Source organism: Macrobrachium rosenbergii, chromosome 6, assembly GCF_040412425.1.
Source record: "Macrobrachium rosenbergii isolate ZJJX-2024 chromosome 6, ASM4041242v1, whole genome shotgun sequence".
In the NCBI taxonomy this organism is placed as follows: Eukaryota; Metazoa; Arthropoda; class Malacostraca; order Decapoda; family Palaemonidae; genus Macrobrachium; species Macrobrachium rosenbergii.
Window position 1 is genome coordinate 42,467,027 of NC_089746.1, and position 9,485 is coordinate 42,476,511.

The 9,485-nt window shown below is 35.0% G+C and overlaps 1 protein-coding gene across 12 annotated transcripts in view; it reads left to right on the plus strand.

Annotated features, from left to right (window-relative positions):
- Positions 1-9,485, plus strand: part of LOC136839477 (cyclin-dependent kinase 17-like) — a 304,654-nt gene that overhangs the window by 43,018 nt on the left and 252,151 nt on the right. For 2 of the 12 annotated variants that reach the window (XM_067105579.1, XM_067105580.1), the window contains exon 1: positions 9,382-9,458. The exons of 8 other annotated variants lie outside the window; for them this stretch is intronic. The gene's annotated coding sequence lies outside the window, so the exon portion shown is untranslated. Of the gene's footprint in view, positions 1-9,326 lie in introns of those variants that run through there. 2 more of the 12 variants (XM_067105577.1, XM_067105578.1) reach the window with 2 other exon arrangements.

The window sequence follows — 9,485 nt, forward strand, 5'->3', positions numbered from 1 at the left end:
TATATATATATATGTGTGTGTGTGTGTGTGTGTTATTTTTTCTCTCGCCTTGAGCATCTTAGTCGCTCGTATCGTTGCCAAATTGCCCAAACCAGCCAAATCACATCTCGTCGTCAAAATGCATTCAGCACAATACACGGGTGAGTGGCAGACATCTCTCTCTCTCTCTCTCTCTCTCTCTCTCTCTCGGGTCCTCCACCACCACCTGCAATCCCGATCATTTATCTTCACAAAACCGCGAAGAAAAGAAGAAGCGCTCCTGAAAGATAGAGAGAGAGAGATTGAGAGAATTTGTTAAATATGATACCTAAAGAAATGACAGTCACATATTCATGTGTGATTCTAAAAGAACTGAGAGAGAGAGAGAAAAAAAAAATATGTTAAATATGATACGTAAAGAATTGAGTCACATATGTGTGATTCTAAAAGAACTGAGAAGAGAGAGAGAGAGAGAGAGAGAGAGAGAGAGAGAGAGAAACTTTGTTAAATGTGATACCTAAAGAAATGGCAGTCACATATTCATGTGTGATTATAAAAGAACTGAGAGAGAGAGAGATGCTTGTCGTTAGGGTGAATTTTTTTGGGCGGAACAAAAACAATGACGAAAAATGATGATGAAGACGAGGAGGTTTGGCGTCAGGTGACACACTTTGGAAGAGGAAGAGGAGGAGGAGGAGGAAAAGGTTCATCTTTCGTCTTATATTATCACGTCTTTGTCAAAGGCAGGCTGCTGGTCCTCCTCCTTTTCTTCTTCCTCCTAATCATTCTTCTTCTTCTTCTTCTTCTTCTTCTTCTTCTTCTTCTTCTTCTTTATTGGATTAAAGTTTTGTCTCGTATCCCTTTTAGGGGAAAGATTGAGATGAAACCTCCCTACTTTCCTTTGTACGATTATCATCTTGTATTTAATACGAAATGGAGGAAAACTATTTGAGGTTAAAAATATTAACTGGTATCGTTTTATTTATGAAAAACTCTGGGTCGTTGTAAATTAAAAAAAAAATCATATGTTATTCAAACCCAAGGAAGCTGTTTTTATCATTCATTATACATATTTTAGAAGAAAACTTGTCGTTATGTTATTTATATGACACGTTTTTGACAGTAAAATTAAACTAGATATTTCAGACAAGTCAATCTTGTCCTTTTGACGAGATCTTGACACCCCACTGTTCTAGAAAAAAGATTACTTTTATATATCCATTAGAAACATAGGAATTTTTATATCATACGCGTGTCAAGTTCAGTCTTACACGCCTCTAGATCAGCTGATTGGATGAAATTTGTGGCTGACTAATATGCTTTGTTCTGTTCATCTCTGGAGGTGTTAAGAGGCATTAAACGACAATGGCGTTTGTTTCGTTCTCGATTTGTGGCTGAGAGAGAGAGAGTTATTTTACAGTAATTTTATTTGGTATGTACTCCATGCCAGTGTTCATATGGAAATACACACACACACACACACACATATATATATATATATATATTTTGTCACAAAGTGATTAAGTACCTGTTATTACACAAATGTTAAAATAAAAAATTTACCTCACTTCAGCCAGATACCTGAAACATCATAACAATAATATTACGACTGAACACTCTAAAGGTAACAGTGATCCTTTAAAACTTGCTTAACACTTGAAAAACCAATCTAAGTTTATCAAGTTATGGGTGAGGTGACAACTGCTAATAAACAAATAAACTAGGGAAAAAAGGGCATCACTCCATCAGACACTATAATTGTTTCCCTGGTTCTAATTCACTTTGATAAAATCAAAGGAGAACGTTACAGATATATCACTTACCACACACACACACACACACACACACACACACAAATATCTCTAATCACTGGTGGTCAGAATGAAACATTGTGCTTATAAAACTTTAAACAAACAAATTTATTTCTAAGCTCAAAAGTTATAAGTAGAGTTCACAATCTCAAAAGATTTAATATTACTTGATAACAATGTAAGATTTAATTAATTCTTAAAAACAAGTTTTAATTCACAAAACTTTATCAAGAAATTAAGTTAACTGAGCAAAATTCAAACTAATATTTATTTCAAATTTGAAAAAGAAATCTCAAGAAATGGAAATCAGCACAAGTATTCATTGTTAGTATCAACACATAATTTTGGGTAACACTGTGAAATTATAAACACATGAGCACATAATAATATGAAAACAAGGACATATTAAAAATTAATATGCAGCAGAAAATATACCAACAGCAATTTCACTAAGATGAAGTCTGTTTTTAAAGATTATATCTCTCTCAAAAAGATTACATCCACTTTTTAAAAGATCATATTCACATCTTACCAAAATCATAAATTAATTTTTTACCAAAACCACTTCAGTTTTTACCATGGTAAAAAACAAGCAAATAACATATTACCTTACTCCTCTCTGCACTCAATTACACAACTCCTTATTCCTCAGTAAATACACTTTACAATGCCTGTACAATGCAAGTATTTTGATCCATTCACAAAATTATATGTGTTATGGGAGAGTGACCATAACTTTACACCCTTCTATATAAGGATGGGTTGAGAGAGAGAGAGAGAATTGCCTTCTTATCCTACCAGCTCCCTATTCTAACTACTTTTGGTTCACCAACGCCTGTTATGACTCCAAACCTGGGTTACCAGTTAGTCATTTAAAGAAAGAGGTTACACTGACAGAATCTTAGAATAAACTGAGTTCCTTTCTCTCTACACTAGAATAAACAGAATACATAATTACTTCTTCTATAGAATAAACAGTCTATTCTTGGATTTATTCTTTGGCTCAGAAAACAATATATGTTTTGTCCCTTAATTGAATGATTGGCAACTAACTTCCTGGCTGGACACTTGTTCAAACAAGCATAGGTCTCTGAATGAGTCTCGGCTATTAACCTGTCATCCCTTCAAAGATAACATGAGTGCTCTCCCTCGCATACCCATTTTCTTTGTGGCCCACCTTGGTACACACAGTTATGTAAACACAAAACGCCAACCCTTTGTAGAATTTGAGACTCCCACAAATATTATTAATGTTATTTCAGTTCATATATGACGATCACAAAAAGAAAACATATATACAAGCATTGTACAAAAGCATACATATTACAAAATCACCTCGTTATATTTCACAACACATGAGATCTCTGGAAGAAAAATCATATAAAAAATGCAGAACACATATTACTTTTACATAATATTCACACACACACACATATATATATATATATATATATATATATATATATATATATATATATATATATATAAAGGCAAATGCTATGTAAAGGACATTAAGTTTAAAGGCCTAGCACCACTCCGTTGTTTCTCTTTCCTTCGTGGCATCTGCCTTTATATATTCATCACATTCCACATTTTTGTGATTCATTTATACATTTATATATATATATATATATATATATATATATATATATATATATATATATATATATATATATATATAATATATGTGGTTGTGTGTGTGTACATTTATATGTAACACGAATAATTACATTTGATGAGAAACCTTACCTTACTTCCAGGGTACACAAGTGGAATGCAATAAAAATCCAGCAGTAACTGGAAGTGTTTCATGGAGATCAAAAGAAGATTCTCTCTCTCTCTCTCTCTCTCTCTCTCTCTCTCTCTCTCTCTCTCTCTCTCTCTCCACCCTTTTTCTAGTGGGCTATTGTATTCTTCTGTTTGAGTGATGAAATACCATATAACAAAACGAAGTTTAAAGCCCCTGAGAGAGGAGAGCAAATGGCCAGCTAGAATAGAAGTGTTATATAAAGACACTTTTTGGTCGTTCCCCCTCCCCCTCCTGGCCAGGTATGCATGGTTATGTGTTTATTTCCGTGATGATAAACAGCGCAATTCACCTGTTGAACTCCTTAGGGGGGCACTGGCATCAGTGCACCTCACGCGGTGCACTGTATGCATTATTGCTTAAGGCACTTTGCAGCGCCCCTTCGTCCCCCAGCTGCAACCCGTTTCATTTGTTTTACTGTACCTCCTCCATTCAAACTCACTCTCTTCCATCTCACTTTCCTCAACCCTCTTCTAACAATTGATTCATAGTGCAACTGGGATATCTTCCTCCTCTTACACCTTTCAAATGTTTTCACTGTCAATTTCCGTTTCAGCAATGAATGACCTATTAGGTCCCAGTGTTTGGACTTTGGCCTAAATTCTATATTTTAATTCCAATTCCAAAAGTTGTGCTTGATTCATGCATACTGATGTTGAAGGATATACATACATTAATAAATATATATATATATATATATATATATATATATATATATATATATATATATATATATTATATATATGTATATATAAATTTCATGGCATCTATAGGGGAGACGCCTTTAAATGTTTTTCCCCTCCACTCTACGCCTCTTAACTTTCCTCCCGTTGCCTTCCATTTAGAAGTAAGTTCGAGTGAGCTTTCATGTTTCCGTTATGTACTGTACTTCTTTCTTTCTTGCTTTCTTTCTCCGCTTCATCAATTAAATTCAAAACTCCTCTCTCTATTCCTGTGGGGTTTTCACAGTCCTCCCCCCCCCCACTTGAACCATTTTAAGTCGTAGGGGAGCCTTTTCCCCAGTCCCCGTCCTCCTCCCCCTTCCCCTCAGACATTTTAAATCGTAGGGGGCCTTCGTTCATTCATAAGCGGAGGAGAAGCATATAAAGGTTTCCGAGGGTCACTTTTGTGTCTTAATTCTGCATCGGGGTCTCTCTCCTTGTTGTACACACCGATTAGATCTAGAAACTTTGTTCAAAGTCATCATATATGAGAATAAAGTCTCATTAGTTTTGAAGGTTTTTAAAGTGCGCCGGAGGAAAGTTCGCTTTTCATTTTGTCGTCGGGAAGGTGCTATTGAAAGAGTATGATTTGGCTTTGGTTTTTGACCCGACGTAATGGAAACGGTCTTTGTGTGTCCGGTTAGCGCTGATAACTGCTTTCATTAAAGATTTCAAATAAAACAGCTTCGCTTTTGTCGACTGTGGATACCACATACACTGTATTGCATATATATATATATATATATATATATATATATATATATATATATATATATATATATATATATATATATATATATATATATATATAATTTATATATATATAAATATATATATATAAAATATATATATATATATATATATATATATATATATATATATATATATATATATATATATATATATATACACGCATGCATGGATACGTGTAGCATTTAATGTGACGGAAGCTTGCGTTTCCTTTAAATGACAGCTGACGTATTTGAAGGTCACAGCATGCCTTCGTGTGTAATGCAGTGACGTCACGTGCATGTTGGACCGCCGCTGGTGTTACGTTACCCTTGTAACAGTAGTAACGGGATCGTGTGATGGTTTAACTGCATTCTGAGGTAAGGTGGCTGTGTGTGTGAAAGTTCCCTTTGCTCGAACTGCTTGATTATTCTCTCTCTCTCTCTCTCTCTCTCTCTCTCTCTCTCTCTCTCTCTCTGGGAAACGATGAGTTGGGTGTAGCGGTGTAAAAAGCGTTTCCTTAACATCGGTTGTATACCAATGTTGACCGCAACAGTGATTTAGGGACGTGGTTGCTGCTAGTTGGGCGTAGGGGGTGATGATGGGGGAGAAAAAAAAATGAGTGCTGCACATACCATGAAAACCATGAATCTTATCATTATCTACTTGTATTCTATCCTTTTTATGCAACGTCACAACATGCTTCATGAGGAAATGTATACTGATTTTTCTTGGTTATCTGGTAGGGTACTCGTACATTCTACATTTCTGTCATGACAGTGAACCTTCAGTGGTGTATGATCCCCATAGGTGGGTAGTGGGGGTACAACCGTCTGTGCACCTCATGCGGTGCACCGTAAGCATTATCACTTAAGGTTCTTTGCGGCGTCCCTTTGGCCCCGAGCTGCAACCCCTTTCATTCCTTTCGCTGTACCTTCGTCCATATTTCCTTTCTTCCTTTTGCATCCTCTCCCAATAATATTGTTTCCTGGTGCAACTGCGTGGTTTTCCTCCTGTTACACCTTTCAAACCTTTTTTACCCTCGATTTCCCTTTCAGCGCTGAATGACCTCATAGGTCCCAGCGCTTGGCCTTAGGCCTAAATTTTGCATTCCATTCCATTCCATTCATATCTGTCATGAGGGTGTACCTTCCTTGGCGGATGGATGGTCAAAATAGAAATTCAGCCTTGGAAATAGTTGGCCGTTGATTGATCGGTTGTGAAACATTCGCCGTGTAGATTGAGGGTGGGTTTTGGCCCGTGTTTCTCCTGTGCAATTATTATTATTATTATTATTATTATTATTCAGAACAAGCCGCTGACTTTAAATTCAGGCTTCCAAAGAACATTACAGTATTCATTTGAAAAGAGTAACAGAAAGTAATAGGAAATACGGAAAGAAGAGATCACTTATTAGAAAAGAAAAAGTAAATTAACAAATTAATAGATAAATATATACCAGGTTTATGTTTACATGTCATTGCTGTAGGTTAACCCTGGATGTTATTGTGTTCAGGGTAAAATCATTCTCTCTCTCTCTTAGTAGTATGCTTGTTTACCTAAGGGATGAATCATGTACTTGGCTGTTTGTCCTATATTGTGGATCACAGCTGGTACAGAGAGAGATACACACCAATGATCAGAACTGTGTCACATTGTATGCTATCGTATAATTGCACACGGGATGGCCTCGAGGAGGCAATCATCTCAAATTTCTGATGGTGAGTTTTTGATAAAAGTGGTAATTTCGATTTTAGTATTGTTAGTAAACCTCGCGTCAGTTGTAGTTGGGTATAAATGATATTGATAATAATTTAGATACTTTTGGTATTAATGGCAAATGTTATTTGGATTATGCAAAGACTAGGGAATATGTTAATTGAAAGCTTATGCTTGTTCTTTCTTGTGTACTCATACTTATCTAGTGTTTTCGATAATTATTATTATTATTATTATTCAGAAGATAAACTCTATTCATATGAAACAAGCCCACAGGGGCCATTGACTTGAAATTATCTATTAGGTAATTACGTTTATTATTTTTTTTAGATGTTCGTGATTTGCATAGTTATTATTATTGTTCTTAATCAGAAGGCGAACCCTATTCATTTGGAACAAGCCCACCACAAGGGATCATTAACTTGGAATTCAAGCCTCCAAGTAATATGGTTTTCATTAGAAAGAAGAAACAGAACGTAATGGGAAATACAGAAAGAAGAGATCCCGGATTAAAAAAGATAAAAATAGATTAAATTGATAGGTAAATAGATAAAAATTTAATTAAATTATTAAAATACAAGGAGAATTGTATTAAGGTAGTAATGCTTTGCATGACCGCTAACAGTGAAAATAATCTGAAAGAAAGCAAACATAAATAAAAACACACACACATATATATATATATATATATATATATATATATATATATAATATATATATATATATTATATATATATATATATATATATATATATATATATATATATATATATATATATATATATATATATATATATATATATATATATATGTATATGTATATGTATGTAAACAAAATCCGTTCGTGAAACCGTCGGCAAATTCCTACGTGACCTCTGAACATTGAAAGTGACCATGACCTCATTTTCCACAGCGGATTGATAGGGGTAGTGAGTTCAAAAGTAATTGACACCATAAAAACTTTTGACCTAGATGACAAAAGGACAATTACTGGGCTTGTAGACAGGCCAGTTGTTAGGTTCTCACTGTCGGCAAAATTGGTGTAGCAATTGCGAGAGGTACAAGAGGGAAAGTACAATAAAGTGTGGATGGATATGGAGAAAATAATAAAGTTACTAAGAAAATAATTGTTAAAAATTAACCGAGGAAACAATTAAGTAACTTAGAAAGAAATAGGTGACTGTTAAAAAGATAAGTCTTCTCTTCCTCTTTCTCTGTCGGTATAGAACTTGAGGGAAAAGAAAGATACCTCACTTTTCTTTCTCCCCCGTATAGAAATCAGAGCAAGAGAGAGGAGAATTCCTCACATTTTCTCTTTCACTCTCCGTATAGAACTTAGAGAGAGAGAGAGAGAGAGAGAGAAAAAAGAGAATTCTTCTCTTTTTTCACTTTCTCCGTATAAAACTTAGAGGAAAAAAAGACAAGTCCTCACTTTTTCTTTCTGCGTATAGAACTTATAGAAAAAAAAAGACAATTCCTCACTTTTTCTCTTTCTCCGTATAGAACTATGAGAAAAAAAGACAATTCCTCACTTTTTCTCTTTCTCCGTATAGAACTATGAGAAAAAAAGACAATTCCTCACTTTTTCTCTTTCTCCGTATAGAACTATGAGAAAAAAAGACAATTCCTTACTTTTTAAAACAAACACTTTCTTCGTATAGAACTTATAGAAAGAAGAAAAAGAGAATTCCTCTCTTTTTCTCATGTAGAAATCCGAGCAAAAAAAAAAAAAAAAATATTCGATTGGATTTACGTCAATCCAGCTGCCATCTTACCGTCTCCATGGTAGGTTGATCTAGATCTAGAGAAGGCGTCTTTTGCGGCAAACGTCCTGAGGATACGTGACCCTACGTCAGGTCTCGGGGATTCTAGAGCCATGTCAGTTCCCCCACCCTCTTCCCCAGGGGGGAGGGGTTGTGAAGGGGGGGGAAAGAATCTAGAGATTACTGTCATTTTGCCATGTCCAGTAACTGCTGTTCCTCCTCCTCCTCCTCCTGAAAAGCAGGAGGGGGGGGAGGGAGGAGGGGTGAGGAGTTGGAGTTTTCGAGGGGGGCGTGGGATGGAGAACATGGAGAGACATACTTCTCAATAATTGTTGGAAGAAGAAGCAGCAGCAACTCTCTAGATCTGGTGGAAGTTATGAGATTTCGTGCGTTCGTGTTCACGAATACAGAAGTGCGTGTTCGTGTGTGCGTATCTCATTCAAGCTTTGTGAAGTTCTCGTCATTGATGCTTAGTGTTTACAGGTCTTTATTTAATCTTTATATATATATATATATATATATATATATATATATATATATATATATATATATATATATATATATATATATATATATATATATAATATATATATATATATATATATATATATATATATATATATATATATATATGTATATATGTATATAATATGTATATATATATATTTATTTATGTATATACACATATAATTCTTACATATTGCATTGCGCTCAAGTTTTTCTTTAGCGCTGTGGGGTCTCAAGAAGTAGTAGCCGTGCTTATCTGCGCTGTCTGGGCTGATAAGGATTTCGATAAGGCTTTTGAAGCAGCTGATGAGAAAGAGGTGGTTACGTCCATCGCCGCCTGATTTATATCTATTTCACTCTCACTTGATCACTGACGTTCATTTGGTGTCTAGATTGAATTGTGACAAAAATAAGTAGCGGAGTAAGAACATCTTCGCTTGTGGATAGT